Below are 18,071 nucleotides of genomic sequence, written 5' to 3'. Positions count from 1 at the left end.
TTTGATCCCCAGTTATAACATATTTGTAAGAATTTTTTCTTCAATTGGGGGACACAATCAAAAGATGTTGAGTTTTTGAATTGGTCATGTATTTTCCGATTTATCTTAATGATCGATGAAAAATTTTCATGAGTCTGGACCGATATCATCCGGGAATAATCAATGAAGCCAATTTTTTTAATTATTGCTACAATATTTAGTAATTATTCGTAATACGAATAACATAAATTATTTACGATCAAATATAATTAAATGATACATAAAATACTATTATTTGATCGAAATATATATAAAAACAACAATAAGTTACTGCCATGTGAGTACATGATCTAAAAGTCACATTCACATAACAATTTCTTTTAAAGCTAAAATTATGTACAATAGATCCTCTCGGGATCTCAAATTGAGGTTTAATAAGTAATATAAAATGTTTTAATGTTATATTGAAAAAAATGATTTTATATATATTTTTTTCTAGTTTCAATTTCCATATATCATATAAACATAGATTATTCATTTAATCTTTCATTAATATATATACATTTATATTTTAAAATTTAATATTATTAAATAAATTTTTTTCCCCAGGTTATGCACTAAAATATTAAAATGGCATTTATTCACTATACACCTTTTTGATTGTATTTATAGAAAGTGAATAGTCATTTTATCTTAAATATCAATCTAAATGTTAAAATGACGTTTAACTAAAATTATATATTGAAAAATTTTCTATTGTATTCATTTTAACTTTTGTTTAATTTTAATTATTTCCCCCATTTAATAATTATCATAATAATTGTCAAATAAATTAAATATATCAATAATATAATATGGATCAAATTTATAATTTAAAAAGTTTTAAAGGTAAGATGAAAAGTGTAAATCAAAATTATTTCAAATAAGTTTTGGTCACAACACAATTTGCACAAGGCTATGGTTACTCTAAAGTGTGGAATGCGCAGGGTCATACTAGGCGGCCAACAGGGTTGCCCACATAGAGTCTCTCACCGTTGCCAGCATGCATGAGAACGAAATAGGAAGGAAGAAAAGTTCTTTCCATCCAATTTAGATAGATAGTAAAAATTAATTCCATCCTCTATTAATTTATAATAGGTAAACAATAAAAATGAAGAGTAGTCCCTTCTTTTGTCATAAAATATTTTTCACTCGAAATTTTATTTTTAATTGTTATTTCCATCCTTCCAAATTTTTATTTCCATCCTTCCAAACATAAGGGGATTAATATTTTTATTACAAATATGGTAACATGCAAATATTGTAATTATTCAATGCGGCATGCCAATTAAAAAAAATCCTATTACCATTAACCCAATTACACTCCTAGCGTATTTTTTTTCTCATCACAGTTATTTGTGTTTACTCCTTTGAGGCAGAATATAATGGGTTAATTCTGCCCCAAAAAACATGATATTAAATATGATTATATGTTAATTAATGCAGCAGGAAGATAAACATAAATCTATCATCTTACGATATATATATATACAGAATTACTATGCTGTGGATAAAGCCCGTGCAGACCGCTGCGGACATGCTTCCTGATCGGTCTATATATATAGAATTACTATGCTGTGGACAAAGCCCGTGCAGACCGCTGCGGACATGCTTCCTGATCGGTCTCTGGACCGATCAGGAGGTTCCTTGATTGGTCACCAGACCGATCAGGAGGTTCCCTGATCGGTCACCAGACCCTGATCGGTCTACAGACCGATCAGGACGTTCCCTGATCGGTCCAGAGACTGATCAGGAGGTCCCCTGATCGGACTAGTGACCGATCAGGAAGCATGTCCGCAGCGGTCCGCACTGGCTTTGTCCGCAGCATAACAGTTCTGTATATATATATATATATATATATATATATATATATAGAGAGAGAGAGAGAGAGAGAGAGAGAAAGAGAGAGAATTGATATGCTAAGCGACTCTTCGTGCGTGACCATGAGTAAAATTTGACGTGGACTATCTGACGCAACGAAAATCTAATTTTTTAATCTCTCACTCTCTCACTCTCGTGCTCTGTTTCCTCTTAAATTAAAATAAAATTTTATCTTCTCTATCCTATTACTACATGTAACAATCATTGTGGTATTGATGTAATAACGTTGTAACAGCTATTATGCAGTAGCTGCTACAACTTATAACAGTTACTATGCAATAGTTGCTACAACTGTGCAATAGCTGCTACAACTTGTAGCAGTTACTATGTAGTAGCTGTTACTACAACTGTGCAGTAGCTACTACAACTTGTAGTAGTTACTATGCAGTAACTAATATAACTGTGCAGTAGCTGCTACAACGATACAGCCATTACTACAATGGTGCAATAGTTGCTACAACGGTGCAATAGTTATTACAACGGTGTGGTAGTTGCTACAACATAATATCTATACAATAACTGTTGCACGTTTTTGCAGCTACAACACAATAGCTACACAATATCTGCTACATATTGTAGCAGCTACTACATAGTAGTTGCTACAACATATAGCAATTATTGTATAGTAGCTGCTACAATATTGTAGCGGCTACACCACTTTTAAAACTCAGTACTACAGTGATTATTACGTGCAATCATATGAGAGAGAAACATTGTTTATTTTAATTTAAGAGGAAAGAAAGAAAAGTTGTTGCATGCAGATGAGGGAGAGAGATTAAAAAAATTAGATTTTGGTCGCGTCACATAACCCACATCAAATTTTGCTCACGGTCATGCACAAAGAGTCACTTAGCATATCAATTCTCTCTCTTTCTCTCTCTCTCTCTCTCTCTCTCTATCTATCTATCTATCTATAGAGAGAGAGAGAGTCGATAATTAAGATGATATAACTGTTAAAGTCAAGATAAGGTAGTAGTCAAATTCAAGGGGATAGTCAGGGTGTATGTAGTCGGACAAATTACTCACCTTTGGGGCTTAGCTGTCCACTCCTCCTAGGCATGTCCCTAGCATACAACCAGTCGACCTAATGACTAGTTCGACTTTCGGGACTTAGCTCCCCACTCTTCAAAGGCAAGACTCCCAGCATACAGTCGGTCGGCCCCAGAGCCACTCGGACTTTCGGGACTTAGCTATCCACTCTTCAAGGGTAAGGCTCCCAGCATATAGCCGATTAGCTCCAGCGCCGGTCGAACATCCGAGATTTAGCTCCCCACTCTTCAAGGGCAAGACTCCCAATTTATAGTCGATCGACCCCATAATTGGTCGGATCTATCGGGCTCAGCTCCCCACTTTCCATGTCCAAGTCTGCCAGCATATAGCTAGTCCGCCTTAGAGTCGGTCGGATTTTCTCCAATAGATAGTAGTGTTAAAGAATCATAACAACTTATTATAGAATAATGGTTACTTGTCAAGGAATATTCTGCTAAATCTACCATCTAGCTACTATATATATATATATATATATATATATATATATATAGAGAGAGAGAGAGAGAGAGAGAGAGAGAGAGAGAGAGAGACTCCAAAAGTAATATATAGGGTGGATAATTAAGATGATATGACAGTCAAAGTCAATATGAGATAGTAATCAAAGTCAAGGGGACAGTTAGGGTGTATGCATTCGGACAGATTACTCACCTTTAGGGCTCAGTTGTCCACTCCTCCTAGGCATGACCCTAGCATACAACTGGTCGGCCTAATGACTAATCCGACTTTCAGGACTTAGCTCCCTACTCTTCAAAGACAAGGCTCCTAGTATACAACTAGTCGGCTTCAGAGCCAGTCGGACTTTTATATAGTCGATCAACCCTAGAGTCGTTCGGACCTATGGGGCTCAGCTCCCTATTTCTCATGTGCAAGTCTTCCAGCATACAGCTGATTGTCCTCAGAACCAGTTGGATTTCCTCTAGGAGATAGTAGTATTAACGAATCATAACAACCTATAATAGAATAACGGTTACTCGTCAGCGAATATTCCGCTACCCTTGCATATGCACATAATGGAACCTTCCTCTGAGTGTTATCATGCATGCTTCTTTACTCGACATATTATGATACCAGACATTCTCTAATGTCTCATTATTGCGGAGGTTATGAGTGTCAGTATAAAAAGGGAGGTCATTTTCGTTGGTTAGGGGCGCTATGCTACACATGCACACATAGATCTACATTATTATTTTACTATTCATTTTCTTCTCTATTTGGCTACGGTTCTGACTTGAGTGTTGGAATGCTTGCGCTAGGGACCCCCTCCCTAGTTCTCTCTCTAACGATTCCATTTGCTCTCTTTGTGGTGTGCACAGAAAGGATCGCTTAGTGCCATCTTCTTCCAGCTCAAAGTCTTCTCACAGTGAGCAGCAGAGCCACCTACTCAGTGTGTCATCTTTCCCAATTTCAGACAGGATCAAATTTGATATCATCTGTGGTAACCTCTCCTCCTAATCTAAAATGAGAAGATGAAAAACACTAGAAAACTCTCTGCCATTACCATGATCTCAGAGGATTTCGATGAACACATCTCTGCCATAGTGCAGAAGGAAAAAATGGAATTTCTTATGCATCATTCTTGGTAGACCAGGGCGCTTGAAGCTTACGGGTCTTCGTCCCGACAAGACTCTTATTCTCCAGATCCTCAGGTGGCACAGGTGCTAGATTCTTATTTTATTATATTCGCCCCTCACTCCATGGATATTTAGGAGTCAAGGGACCGAGTTGAATCCTCAGTCGGTTAACATGTTAGTTTTTCTATTATATTCCCTCTTACGGTCACAGGATATGCTATAGTTTCTCAATCAGAGAGTAAAGGCCTAGCTCCATGATTAGAGAGTATGACCTAGATCCTCGATGCAAGATTAGGGGCATTGCTCCCCGATACGACACTAGGGGCACAACTCCCTGATGCGACACTAGGGCCATAGCTCCCCGATGTGAATTCTAGTGGTACGCTCCTCGATCAGGATCTAGGGGCCTAACTCTCTGATCAGGGACTAGGGACCTCGCTCTCCAAACAAGGACTAGGGGCTCAACTCCTCGATCAGGTATGCTGCAAGCTCTACGCCCCCTTATATCTACAAGCTCTACACCCTCCACCCATGGGGCTCTACATGTTGAGACTTTCGGGCCGTAAAAATAGCTTTTTGCGTTGCGAAAACCCCGAAGTCTTGCCACGGATCCGTGCGAAGATATATAAAAATTATCATGTACATGTTTCCTAATCCTAGATCTACAAGAAAGGGGTTTATACCTTTGAAGCGAAGCCCTTCGCAAATCCCGCTCGTCCAGAAGGGTTGCCGGATCTCGAGAGTGTCAAATGTACACTCCTCTATGTGTATCTACTCGAACAATAGGTGGAGAAAAACACAACTAAGAGTGTGCTAGCACCCGTAGAAGGTCACGACAATGGAGGAAGAGAGGGAGAGAAGAGAGGAGGAAGAAGAAGAAGAAGGAATCAATTGCTTTGAATTCCCATAAATGTAACTCCTCTCCCTTTTAAGTGGCTGACCACTCTTGGGATACCAAGAGTCATGCCTCTTGGTTTTTCTTCATGAGGTGGCACACACATAATGTAGCCATGATGATGTGGAACACCATCATTGGTCGGCCCCAAGCCATGTGGCTTTGGTCAAGTCAAACTTGACTAATGAAGTGGCATTTGGTCAAGTCAAACTTGACCTTTCATCTTCCCTCTCAAGTCAAGTCAAACTTGACCTCTTATCTCCCATGGTTGATCAAATCTAACTATTTGATTCAAACCAATTTGATTTAATGAATCTCTATTCATTAAATTAAATTGATTCAATGAGTCATAATCTAAATTAGACTCATTCAACACATGAATCACATTGAGTCCAACTCAATTAGTCTAATTTGGATTACTTTTAATCCAATTTGGTTCATCACATGAACCTAATCCTCTTGGTCCATCATATGAACCTAATCTCCATCTAATTGTCCTTTGTGCGTGACCCTATAGGTTCTTGTAATGTTGGCAATGCTCCTAAACTCATTTAGAAGCATAAGTAATGAGCGCTATCTAGCAACACATCATTACTACCCAAGTTACAAGAATGTTGAGATCCAACATCACCTTTGTGACTACTAATTGTGACTCTCACAATATGTGACAATGTCCTTCTATCCTTGACATCTAGATTGATCAATTTGAGGCATAGACCGTGTCATCCTCTAATCAATCTAAATCTTGAACTCCAAGTAGACTCACTATAATCAAATGAGCTCAATATTTCATATTGACTCATTTGGGCATTGCCATGCACTTAGTGATCTCACTCTATCAAGAATAATGATGTCACTCCCGTCATATAGGAGGGATATATCCCATCTACATCACTCACATCCCTCCGCATAATTTGTTACATACCTAGTAATTGCCTTTATAGTCCACCCAGTTACGGGTGACGTTTGACGAAGCCAAAGTATGCAACTCCTTATGTAGGGAACCATGGTGACTTCAGGTCCAAGGACTGATAGTCATACCAATAGTCACATGAGAAAGTATATGACACTCATATAATGATCCATGATACTTTCTCATGGCGGGTCATTTAGTATACATTCTCCGATGCATACCCATGTGTCAACTTGATATCTCTATATCCATGACTTGTGAGATCAAGTCATCGAGTTGACCTACATGTTAGTCTCATCGCATTAACATTGTCCCTAAATGTTAATACTTGACTAGGAATGATTAAGAGTAGTGTTCTCTATATCATCTCACTATCAATTCAACCAATCAATTGATATAGATAAGAACCTTCTACTCAAGGACGCTATTATACTTAGTTATTTGGAACCAATACAAGTAAGTATAATAACCATAAAGAAATACCTTTATAAGTATATAGGAATATGATACATCGATTCCATATAACAATCATTATATGATTGGCTCTACGGCTCTAACTAACAATCTCCCACTAGCACTAGTGTCAATCAGTGTAGGGTCTAATACCCAATGACCTAGTGACCATCATGCTTTCTCTGTGCTAAAGCCTTAGTCAAGGGATCAGCGACGTTAGCCTCTGTGGGTACTCTGCAAATCTTCACATCTCCTCTATCGATGATCTCTCGAATGAGATGGAAGCGCCGTAGTATGTGTTTGGTCCGCTGGTGTGAGCGAGGTTCCTTAGCCTGTGCAATTGCTCCATTGTTGTCACAATAGAGCTCAATAGAATCTGCAATGCTAGGAACCGCCCCAAGCTCAGTAATGAACTTGCGAATCCAAACTGCCTCCTTTGCTGCTTCTGATGCAGTAATATACTCGGCCTCTGTTGTAGAATCAGCAACTGTGTCCTGCTTCGAACTCTTCCAGCTCAGCACTACTATTCAAGCAAAACACGAACCCAGACTACAATTTATAATCATCTTGGTCAGTTTGGAAGCTAGCATCACTGTAACCCTTTACAGCTAGCTCGTCATCGTCTTCATATATCAAGAAATATTCCTTAGTCCTTCTCAAGTACTTAAGAATATTCTTGATCGCTATCCAGTGATGCTCACCTGGATCTGAGTGGTATCTACTCGTCATGCTCAAAGCATACGAAACATCAGGACGAGTACATAGCATGGCGTACATGATAGATCCTATGGCTGAGGCATAAGGGATCGTATCCATGCGGTCTCTCTCCTCTCTAGAAGAGGGACTTTGAGTCTTTGAAATACTCACACCATGTGACATCGACAGAAATCTTTTCTTGGAATTCTGCATGGCAAACCATAGTAATACCTTGTCAATGTATGCACTCTGACTTAGGCCAATCAATCTCTTAAATCTATCTCTATAGATCTTTATGCCTAGAATGCAGGCTGCTTCACCTAAGTCCTTCATTGAGAAACAATTTCCCAGCCAAGTCTTGACAGACTGCAGCAAAGGAATGTCATTCCCAATGAGTAGTATGTCATCCACATACAATACAAGGAAGACAACTGTGTTCCCAACAACTTTCTTGTAGACACAGGGTTTATCTTCATTCTTGATGAAACCAAACTGTTTGATTGCATCATCGAATTGAAGATTCCAGCTCCGAGAAGCTTGCTTTAGTCCATAAATGGACTTATGCAGCTTGCATACTCTGCCAGTATACTGTGGATCTACAAAACCCTTAGGTTGTGTCATGTACACATCCTCGAGCAAGTTTCCATTCAGAAACGCAGTTTTGACATCCATCTGCCAGATCTCATAATCATGGTATGCTGCAATAGCAAGCATGATCTGAATGGACTTAAACATCGCTACTAGAGAAAAGGTTTTATCATAGTCAATATCATGAATTTGCTTGAAACCTTTAGCTACCAAATGACCCTTATAGATAAGTCTATCCATGTCAGTCTTTCTCTTAAAGACCCACTTACACCCAATGGGTTTTACCCCTTTAGGTGGATCAACCAAAGTCCATACTTAGTTGGTGTACATGAATTCCATTTCAGATCTCATGGCCTCTAGCCATTTCTCAGAATCTGGTCTTATCACAGTTTCCTGATAGGAGGTAGGCTTATTCTCAATGAGCATAGCGTCATCATGGTCAGACAAGAGAAATGAGTATCTCTCAGCCTGATGACGTACCCTATCAGACTTGCAAAGAGGTAGGTCTACTTGAACTGGTTATTTTTCCTTAACTCCTTGTGGAACAATCTCATCATCCACAACACTTTGTGGGTCCAGTTCAATTTCCATCAAAGCTTCAGTGCTATGGTCCATATCCTGAACTTCTTCAAGATTGAACGTACTCCCACTAGTTTTTCTAGAAACAAAGTCTCTTTATAGAAAAACCCCAATCTTAGCCACAACTACTTTGTGTTGACTAGGAATGTAGAAGTAATATCCCTTCGTTTCCTTGGGATATCCAATAAAATAGCACTTATTGGGTTTGGGTCCCAGTTTGTCCGAGATTTGACGTCAAACGTAAGCCTCACAACCCCAAATCCTCATAAAAGACACCTAGGCATCTCTCCCAGTCCATATCCTATATGGTGTCTTTATCACTGCCTTGGATGGAACACGGTTGAGAACCCCATTGCTCCATTGCTCCTCGTCCGGCGGTCCCTCGGATGTCTTTCCACACCATCCTTCACCGACTCAAGGATCCGAGCCCTTGGATGAGTTTCCCACACTTGGCCGCACCAAGTTCTCATGTGTTTCACAAAGTCCTGCAAGACTCAAACACATATCAAATACGTATGAAAGCCTAACTTAAACTCTTTGACACACACATCAAAACCTAGGTCGATTGCACCAACAATCTCCCCCTTTTTGATGTGTGGCAATATGTTTAAGTTAGATATAAATAACAACTTTGAAAATTTGAAGCAATATGTAAACACGAAGCATAAAACCCAAACTCCCCCTTAACACATGCTCTCAACCTTAATTTTCAAAGATTTGCACACAAGTAAACCAAGTAGGTTACTAACTTAACCTTCCCTTTTTCTCCCCCTTTGACACCATCAAAAATATTGTACCAGACACAAACACATACTATGATATCAATTCCAACTAATTTTGGACCAAAAACTTGATTTCAGAAACCCACAGAGTGCTGAAAGGCTGGTACCAGTCGACTGGTACCTGTCACAGTCGACTGATACATGCTGAACTCGAATTTCAACCTTCTGAGGCCAACTTCAGAAATACATAAAAAATTTCAAATAATTCAAAAAATCATGAAATTTTGAGAACATATTCTTTGAAATATACTTTAACTAGGAAAAATATTTTTTTATGAAAAGTCAACCTATTTTTGAAATTTTGACTAAGTCTCAAGAATTCCAAAAGCATGTAAGTTTGTATCAATTTAAAATCCAGTTTTGCACTCATATGTTTCAATATAGCTATGCCATAACAAATAAAACATAGAAATGTTTTCAAAACATTTAAAATATCCAACTATGATCTATGGGCAAGATGTCCATTAATTAAACATTTGCTTTCCCCATAGTTGGTCTATGATCACTAAAAATTGATACATCACATAACTCATCAAAATGTCATAAGTATAAGTGAATTATTTGTATCATCCTAATATCTCACATTCATGGTTAGAAAATAATGTAAATCATTGTGAGATAAAAGTAACCTCTACTTAGCCCTCTTGATCATGAATCTCTATCAAGGCTAAGTCCTCCCCCTTAAGGTTCCAAGTTAACCATTTTTCAAAAATTTGAGTTATGATTTCATTGGTTGACTAAACTCTAAATCCTCTAACCCTTGAGGATTGATTTTGGCACCCAATAGAAATTCTTTCTAATTGGGTTGACCAAATATTCCTTGGGGATCCATTTTCTATCTATGGTCTTGGTTTTTGATTTCCCCCTAGCAAGTAAACAATGATAGGTCTTTTCATTATTTGATTCATTGTATCCTATCCCATTTTTCTTAAAACTTGCCCTTTGGCTCCCAATGATCATGCTTAGGGTTTTAGAGCCAATTTCAAATTTCCTAAGGGCATTGGTAAGGTATTCTACCTTTTCCCTTAATTCCCTATTTTCTTCTTCTGAACATGAATCATTTGAAGAATTAGAAGAAGCATGCATATTGTTGCCCTTAGAGCACATAGATTCTAATTTCTCTTCAAGCATGCTCATATCATGTTTCAAAGACTTGTTTTTTCTTTTTGCCTTAAACAAGTCATCATTTGTACTTGAAATAATTTTAATTAAAATATGAGGAGGAAGATTATGTACCTCACTTACCGAGAAGTCCGAATCCGAAGTTTGACCTCCCCCTTCACTTGAGCTCCCTTCTTCGTCTTCACTTGAGCTCCTTCCTTCTTCTTGTTCGGATGAGGTGGAAGCTACATCATCAATTCCCATTAGAGCAAAATTTACTACATGGTGTTCTTCTTCCTCTGATGATGATGATGGATCATCCCATGTCGCCTTTAGATTTTTGAATTTCTTCCCCTTTTCTTTTGTCTTTTTCTTTTCTTCCTTCTTCTTCAATAGGGGGCATTCATCTCTTATGTGTCCCTCTCCTTGGCAATTGTAGCAAATGATCTTCTTTGTCCTACTTTTGCTTCTTGAGCTTTTCCTAGCATGGGATTTGTTAGATGAAAATTTTTTAAAGGCTCTTCTCATTTTTCTTACCATATACGCCTCTTGGTCGCTATCCATTGAGACACTTGATTCTTCGGAGTTGGATGATGGTGGGCATGAAGACTTCTTCTTCTTACCCTTTCCCTTGTTTGCCACAAGAGCTACTCCTCTTTATCTATTTGCTTCTCCTTCTAATCCTTCAACCCTTATTTCGTGAAGCTCCATTGTTGAGAAGAATTCATCTAGAGAGCTCTTCTCTAGATCCTTTGAAATGTAGAATGAATCGACAATGGAGCTCCATGTTGAGGTTCTTGGGAAAGCATTGATGGCTTTCATTATGATGTCTCAGTTGGAGAGTTTCTCACCTACACTTGTTAGTCCACTTAAAATTTCTTTAATTTTAGCATGAAGTGTAGATACCTTATCTCCCTTCTCAAGCTTTACATTGCTGAGTTGAGTTTGGAGAAGATCTCTTCTTGTCAATTTAGCCTCCGATGTGCCTTCATGAAGCTCCACTAGCTTTTCCTATAACTCCTTGGCGTTTGAGTAGGTTCCCACCCGTGTTACTTCTTGTTGGGGAAGAACATTTAGTAGATGATGGATGGCTTTCGAATTCGCTAAATGTTCTTCCCTTTGCTTCTTGCTCCACCTTGTTTTCTCAAGTATCTTATTGTCTTGATCCCTAGGCACTTTGAAACCATTTTCCATGATTAACGTAATATCAAAATCGGTTTCGAAGAATACCTCCATTCTCTTCTTCCACCAAGAGAAGTCCTCTTCGAATTTGGGTGGATGAATGTTTGAGCCGGCCATATGATGATGTGCTCTTCTCGGCGATTAGTCCATTGAAGGGCAACCTTGCTCTGATACCACTTGTTGGATGATTGATGACCGACTTGAAGGGGGGTTGGATAGCTAGGCCACCCCCAAATCGATTTCTTCTCTACAAAAGGTTAGTGCGTAGCGGAAATACCAAAACTAAAGTAATTAGAAACAAATAAGAATACAAACGCTAACACGCTCGATGTAACATGGTTCGGAGATGATGCTCCTACTCCACGACGTGTCCTTGAGGTGGACGAGCCCTTGATCCTTCGGTGGATCAGTCCCCGGCAATCTCCGGCTAGAGCTTCTCCTTTTCGGTGGAGCAAACCTCTCACAAAGGTTCTCTTCCTCTTTACAAGATGGAGTTTAGATTGGGAGGAAGAGAATTTACTTGGGAGCTTTGGACACAGAATAGGAGTTAATCTATAAGCATCAGTAGTCTCCTTAATGCCCCAAAGCTCCCCTTAAATAAGAGAAGAGAGTTGATCAACAATCAACTCAAACCCCGACACCAGTCGACTGGTCCAAGCACCAGTCGACTGGTGTGCCGTTGGACCCAGCCAACGACTCTCTGCAGAAAGCCAAATCTCCGTCAACGACTATGTACCAATCGACTGGTCCCCGTAGCCGACAAGCACAGAAGCATTCTGTGCATTCTGTGAATTTGGATCAGTTGACTGGTCTCATGACCAGTCGACTGGTCCCAGTACATTCACTCCTCTCATCCTTTCCGGAGTCACCTTTGAAGCCCTCTTCCTCGGCCTTCGTCCCTCAGATGCACTCGAGCCCGCGGCTCCTCTCCGTTCCATCCTTCACGTTGCCTTGAAGTCCGCTTCCCTCGGCTCCACTCCATTTCTCCTCGTCCGGCGATCCCTCGGATGTCTTTCCACACCATCCTTCACCGACTCAAGGATCCGAGCCCTTGGATGAGTTTCCCACACTTGGCCGCACCAAGTTCTCATGTGTTTCACAAAGTCCAGCAAAACTCAAACACATATCAAATACATATGAAAGCCTAACTTAAACTCTTTGACACACACATCAAAACCTAGGTCGATTGCACCAACAGAGTTTGTTGATCAAAGGTGCACTACAATAGAACATATCGTTTAAATAAATGGAACAACATTTGTTCTTTATGATAAACGAAAAACCTTTCTTGTCCAAACAAGATACTGATATAATGTTCTTAGTAAGAGCAGACACATAACAACATTCATCTAATTCTAGTACAAGCCCAAAGGGCAGAGATAGATAGTAAGCCCCTACAGCAACAGTAGCAACCCGTGCTCCATTGCCTACTCGTAGGTCCACCTCGCCCTTCGTCAATGCTCTGCTATTTCTCAGCGCCTGCACATTAGTACAAATGTGAGAAGCACATCCGGTATCCAATACCCATGATGAAGAAGTAGATAGATTGACTTCTATAACATATATACCTGAAGTAGAAGTCTCACTTCTTTTCTTCTTAAGATCTTCCAGATATACTTTGCAGTTCCTCTTCTAGTGCCCGGTCTGACCGCAGTGGAAGCAGGTAGCATCCTTGGCAACCCCTCCTTTGGGTTTCAGTGCCTTGCCTTTGCCCTTGGTTTGTGACTTTCCCTTACCTTTTGGCTTGCCCTTGCCTTTGCCCTTTTGCACCATCAAAATGGAGTTGGGCTTTACCTTCTTAAGGTTGAGCTCAGTAGTTCTTAACATGCTTAGCAGATCGGGCAGGGGTTTATCAATTTCGTTCATGTTGTAATTTAGAACAAATTGATTGTAACTATCCGGCAAGGATTGCAAGATCAAGTCAGTGGTCAGCTCTTGGCCAAGTGGGAATCCCAACCTCTGTAGGTTCTCTATGTATCCAATCATCTTGGTACATATGGACCTACGGGAGTCTCATCTTGCATCTTGCACTGAAATACTACCTTAGAGATCTCAAATATCTCATGCCTTGCTTGTCCTTGATATAGTTGACGAAAATGTTTAACCATATCATAAGCAATCATCAACTCGTGTTGCTTCTGAAGCTCAGAGTTCATGGTTGCGAGCATGAGAATGACACATCTAATCCGTCATCTTGATGCTTCTTATAAGCATCTTGGTCAGCTCACGTGGCAGTGACAAGAGGTGCCTCCGGAATGGGCTACTCCAGGACGTACAGTTTTCGTTCATGTGTGAGAACGATTCTCAGATTTCTATACCAGTCCAGGAAATTAGCTCCATTGAGTTTGTCCTTGTCAAGGACAGAACGCAGGGAGAAGGTGTTCGTGTTTGTCGACATGACAATCTACAACAAAAAATTACAGAAAATAAATATCATATTCCACTAATCATTTAATTAGGCCTTTAATCAAATGATGCTCCCACTGAATTATAGAACTTTTGTAGAATCAAGCCATGGATGTGGTCAAACCACACTTACTAGATTCTAACCAATGAGCTATAATTCATGCAGGACAAGATCAATATCATACTACGCCTTGAGTTAGCTTTGGCTAAATCGCCCAAGACTTAGTATGATCGGTAGATAACGAATTTATCAATTACATCTCTATGCAACTCTTGTTTATAGGATCAAAAATCTCATTTACATTAAAAACTTGAGTTAGCTTTGGCTAAATTGCCCAAGATTTAGTATAAATGTGATTTTTATCCTATCGTCCAACCGTTGGGAAAATGCCTATAGTTATACCTGATCCAATTGAGTTAACTAGTTATACTCAATATAATTGAGTTTGTACTCACCCAAGCCTTGATAGGCGGAACCAAGATTGTCCCTTCGCACCCTACCAAGATAATATGTGTTGCTCTGCTTTGGCAGATTCAACAACAACATGTGATCGAGGTAGTGATGGGTATCAAAACTTGGTAGGCATTTTGAGTTGAGTTGATTTAGATCTAATCTAATCATGGATTCGTATCTTATACGCATCAATGCACTAATTATCCTACTCTAGCATGCATCACATACACACAAGCAATGATAATTATAATTAATTGTGATAAGGTCATGACCCTACTACGATCTTCTCAGGCCAATGAGAAGATCGGACGGTCAACCTAGGGTCAACGGCTTCTCCAAGCGCCTCCTTTGACCACCATGTGTTGATAGTGCCCTCCTCGTAACTTCTTCTTGAGTGGACCTTCTGTCGGAACCCCAAGGTTGTTTTGGTGTGATCAACAAGTTAAGTTAGGTCTTGCGTTGTTTCTAACCTTGTGTCTAAGTGTGCAGGAGCTTAGGAACACAGGTAGTCGAGCGGAAGACGCAGCTAGCGAGAAGGACGGCAGTCCGAGGGACGAGGTGCTGCGGAAGAGTACACCGGCGGACGAGAAGGAAGCGCGTGGTGGTTCCGAGGGACGAAAGCCGGAGCGGAAGATTGCTCGGGGAGCAAGAGACGCAGTTAGCGAGAAGGTCGACGACCGAGGGACGAAGACTGCGGATGAGTACGCTGGCGGACGAGAAGGAACCACGCGGCAATTCCGAGGGACGAGAAGCCGGAGGGAAGCCCGCTTGAGAAGACCGGAAGTTGGGTTCGGGTGAGCCCTTTTCCGGATGGCAGAGATCACCCAAGTAAGCGGATCCGAAGCTGAAGACCCGGACCGAGGCGGGACTAAAACGGAGCAGAGGTCCAGGACGCAAAAGTCAACCAGAGTTGACATTTTGCTCCGGGGCGCCCGGAACGTGAAGTTTGACCAGAACGCGTCTTTCGCGTTACGGACGCTGGGGGATAAAGTTTTATCCCCCCCAGGGCACCCGGAACCCTTCCAGACGCCCCGACCAAGACTATAAATATAGCCTTGGTCCAGATGCTGTCAATTAACTGAGAACTCAAGAATTCTTTCTACACTTGTACGCTTTTCTGTTTTAAGCTTCTATTGTGCGCTTCATTGATGTAAAGGCTTCTCCGCCTGAAGGAGATACTAGTGCTACGCTTTCTTGGATTAACAACCTTCCCGGTTGTAACCAACTAAATCTCGGTGTGTCTTTTACTTTTTTGCTTTTATTTATTTCTCTTATTTTACAAGTGTTAGTTTAAGAGTTCGAGAAGGGTGTTTGCGTTTTGATTTTTGCAGGGCTATTCAACCCCCCTTCTAGCCGGCCCAACGGTCCTACAAGTGGTATCAGAGCCAAGACGCTTCAGGAGGACTAACAAGCAAAGATAATGGCCGGACCAAGCATCCACCCGCCGAAATATGGAGGAGATTTCGCTACGTGGAAGAATCTGATGCAGGTATTTTTTACCACAGACTTTGAATTAACTTTAACAATGGAATCCGGTTTTGTAGCTCCAGAAGGTAAGGAAAAATGTCAATGGACAAAAAAGGAGCAGGCTGAATTCGTGGCGAACGACAAAGCAGAATACCATCTGCTAAGCGTTCTTCCACCTCAAGAAGTCAACAGAATCGGACAATACCACTCGGCAAAGGAACTTTGGGAAAAGTTCCTCGAGCTGCACGAAGGGACTTCCGAAGCCAAGCTTGCCAGAAGAGATCTGCTTCGGAATCAGCTCACCAGCCTGCAACTTGGGGAAGATGAAACAGTCGCGCACTTGTACTCGAGAATCAAAGAGATCATCACCGGACTATCGAATCTCGGAGAAATGGTAAGTAACCGAGATTCGCTAAGGTACACACTAAATTCATTTCCTAGAAATTCAAAATGGGCATCACTAGTAGATGCCTTTTATATTTCTAAAGATTTAGAAAAGATCTCGTTAAAAGAATTTTTTTCTACTTTTGAAGTGCATGAGTCAAGATGTGCAGGAATGAAGGAGTCCAAGAATAACGTCACCCTCAAAGCTTCGAGAGACGAACCAGAGTCGGAATCCTCTCTCGATGACGAGGAAATGGTAATGATGGTAAGAAGATTCAAGAAGCTTTGTAAATCCAGACCTACTAACCATCCACAGGGGAAGAAGAAAAGGACGATCCGCTGCTACCACTGCGGCGAAGAAGGGCACGTCAAGGACAATTGCCCCAAGCTGAAGAACAAGAACAAGGAAAAGGGTAAGAAGCTTATCCAAAAGCGAAAAGCCCTAAAGGCGATGTGGGATGATACGTCGTCGGAGTCGGAAGTCGAGGCATTCTCCGGACTTGCTCTAATGGCAAGTCATCAAGACGACGACTGCGAGTCAAGCTCTTCCGAAATGAGCATCGAGAGCATCGATGAAGGGGGAGCTTCGTCAGAGGAAAGCAGTAGTTCAGGAGGAGACACGGAAAACGAACTCGACAAGGTAAGTCAGGTACGTTCACTTCCTCCCGATAAACTTTATAAATTTGTTAAGTTATTAACTAAAGACTGCTGTAAATTAGAAAAAGAAATAAAAAATTTAAAAATAATCTTAGTTAAATCCTGCCCTCTAGAAGAATTAGATAAATCAAAATTGGAAAATGAAAAATTGAAACTTGAAAATAATGATTTGAAAATTCAAGTAGATAATTTGAAAAACCATGCATGTTCATCTAATTCTAGAAAATTTAAAAATTTAAATTGGTATTATAGATATCACCCGGGACAAATTAAGAATATCTCTAGAAAATATGTCCCTAAGAAATTTTTAATCAATCCAGTAGGCTGGAACCTTTATTGGGTTCCTAAATCTTGCTTAGTCTAAGTTTTAAAATTAAAATTAAAATTAGCGCTTTTCAGTGAGAAAATTAAACAATGAATTTCTCTATGAGGTTTTGTCTAAGGAAGTGGTTGTTGCTCCAATAACCAAGAAGGCCTAGTGCCTCGCCACGACCTGGAAGCCAAAATATTGAAATAAATGTTTAATTAACTTTCTGTCAAAGCATTAAAATTAGAATTAATTAATGCTTTCAAAGTTAAAAAAAAAACATTTTTTCAAAATATTTTTATACTTAGGAAAATACTTTTTGCCAAAGTCAAATTTTCACTTAGAAAAATTCTCAAAGTTTTCACTTAGAAAAATTTTCTGCTTAAGTTACTTAGAAAAATTCTCATTTTTTGTTAATTTAGAAAAACTTTCATAAGACAATTTTGTTTAAGTTAAAAGACCATTTTGAAATTGAAAATTTCTGCTTAAAGTCTTTAAGAAATTTTTTTTACTCTAAGTCTTTAACCCTTAGTTCTTTTTAAACCCCATTTTTTTGTGATCAAAGGGGGAGAAGAATTAGTATAAGTCTAGGGGGAGATAGAAATTGAAAATTAATTTTTTTTTGAAATTTAATTTTGTTGCACATTATTGCAATAACTTGTTTTAATTTTATGTCTAGTTTTGACC

The sequence above is a fragment of the Zingiber officinale genome, chromosome 1B (assembly GCF_018446385.1).
Source record: "Zingiber officinale cultivar Zhangliang chromosome 1B, Zo_v1.1, whole genome shotgun sequence".
NCBI lineage: Eukaryota > Viridiplantae > Streptophyta > Magnoliopsida > Zingiberales > Zingiberaceae > Zingiber > Zingiber officinale.
This window is presented reverse-complemented; position numbering follows the sequence as displayed.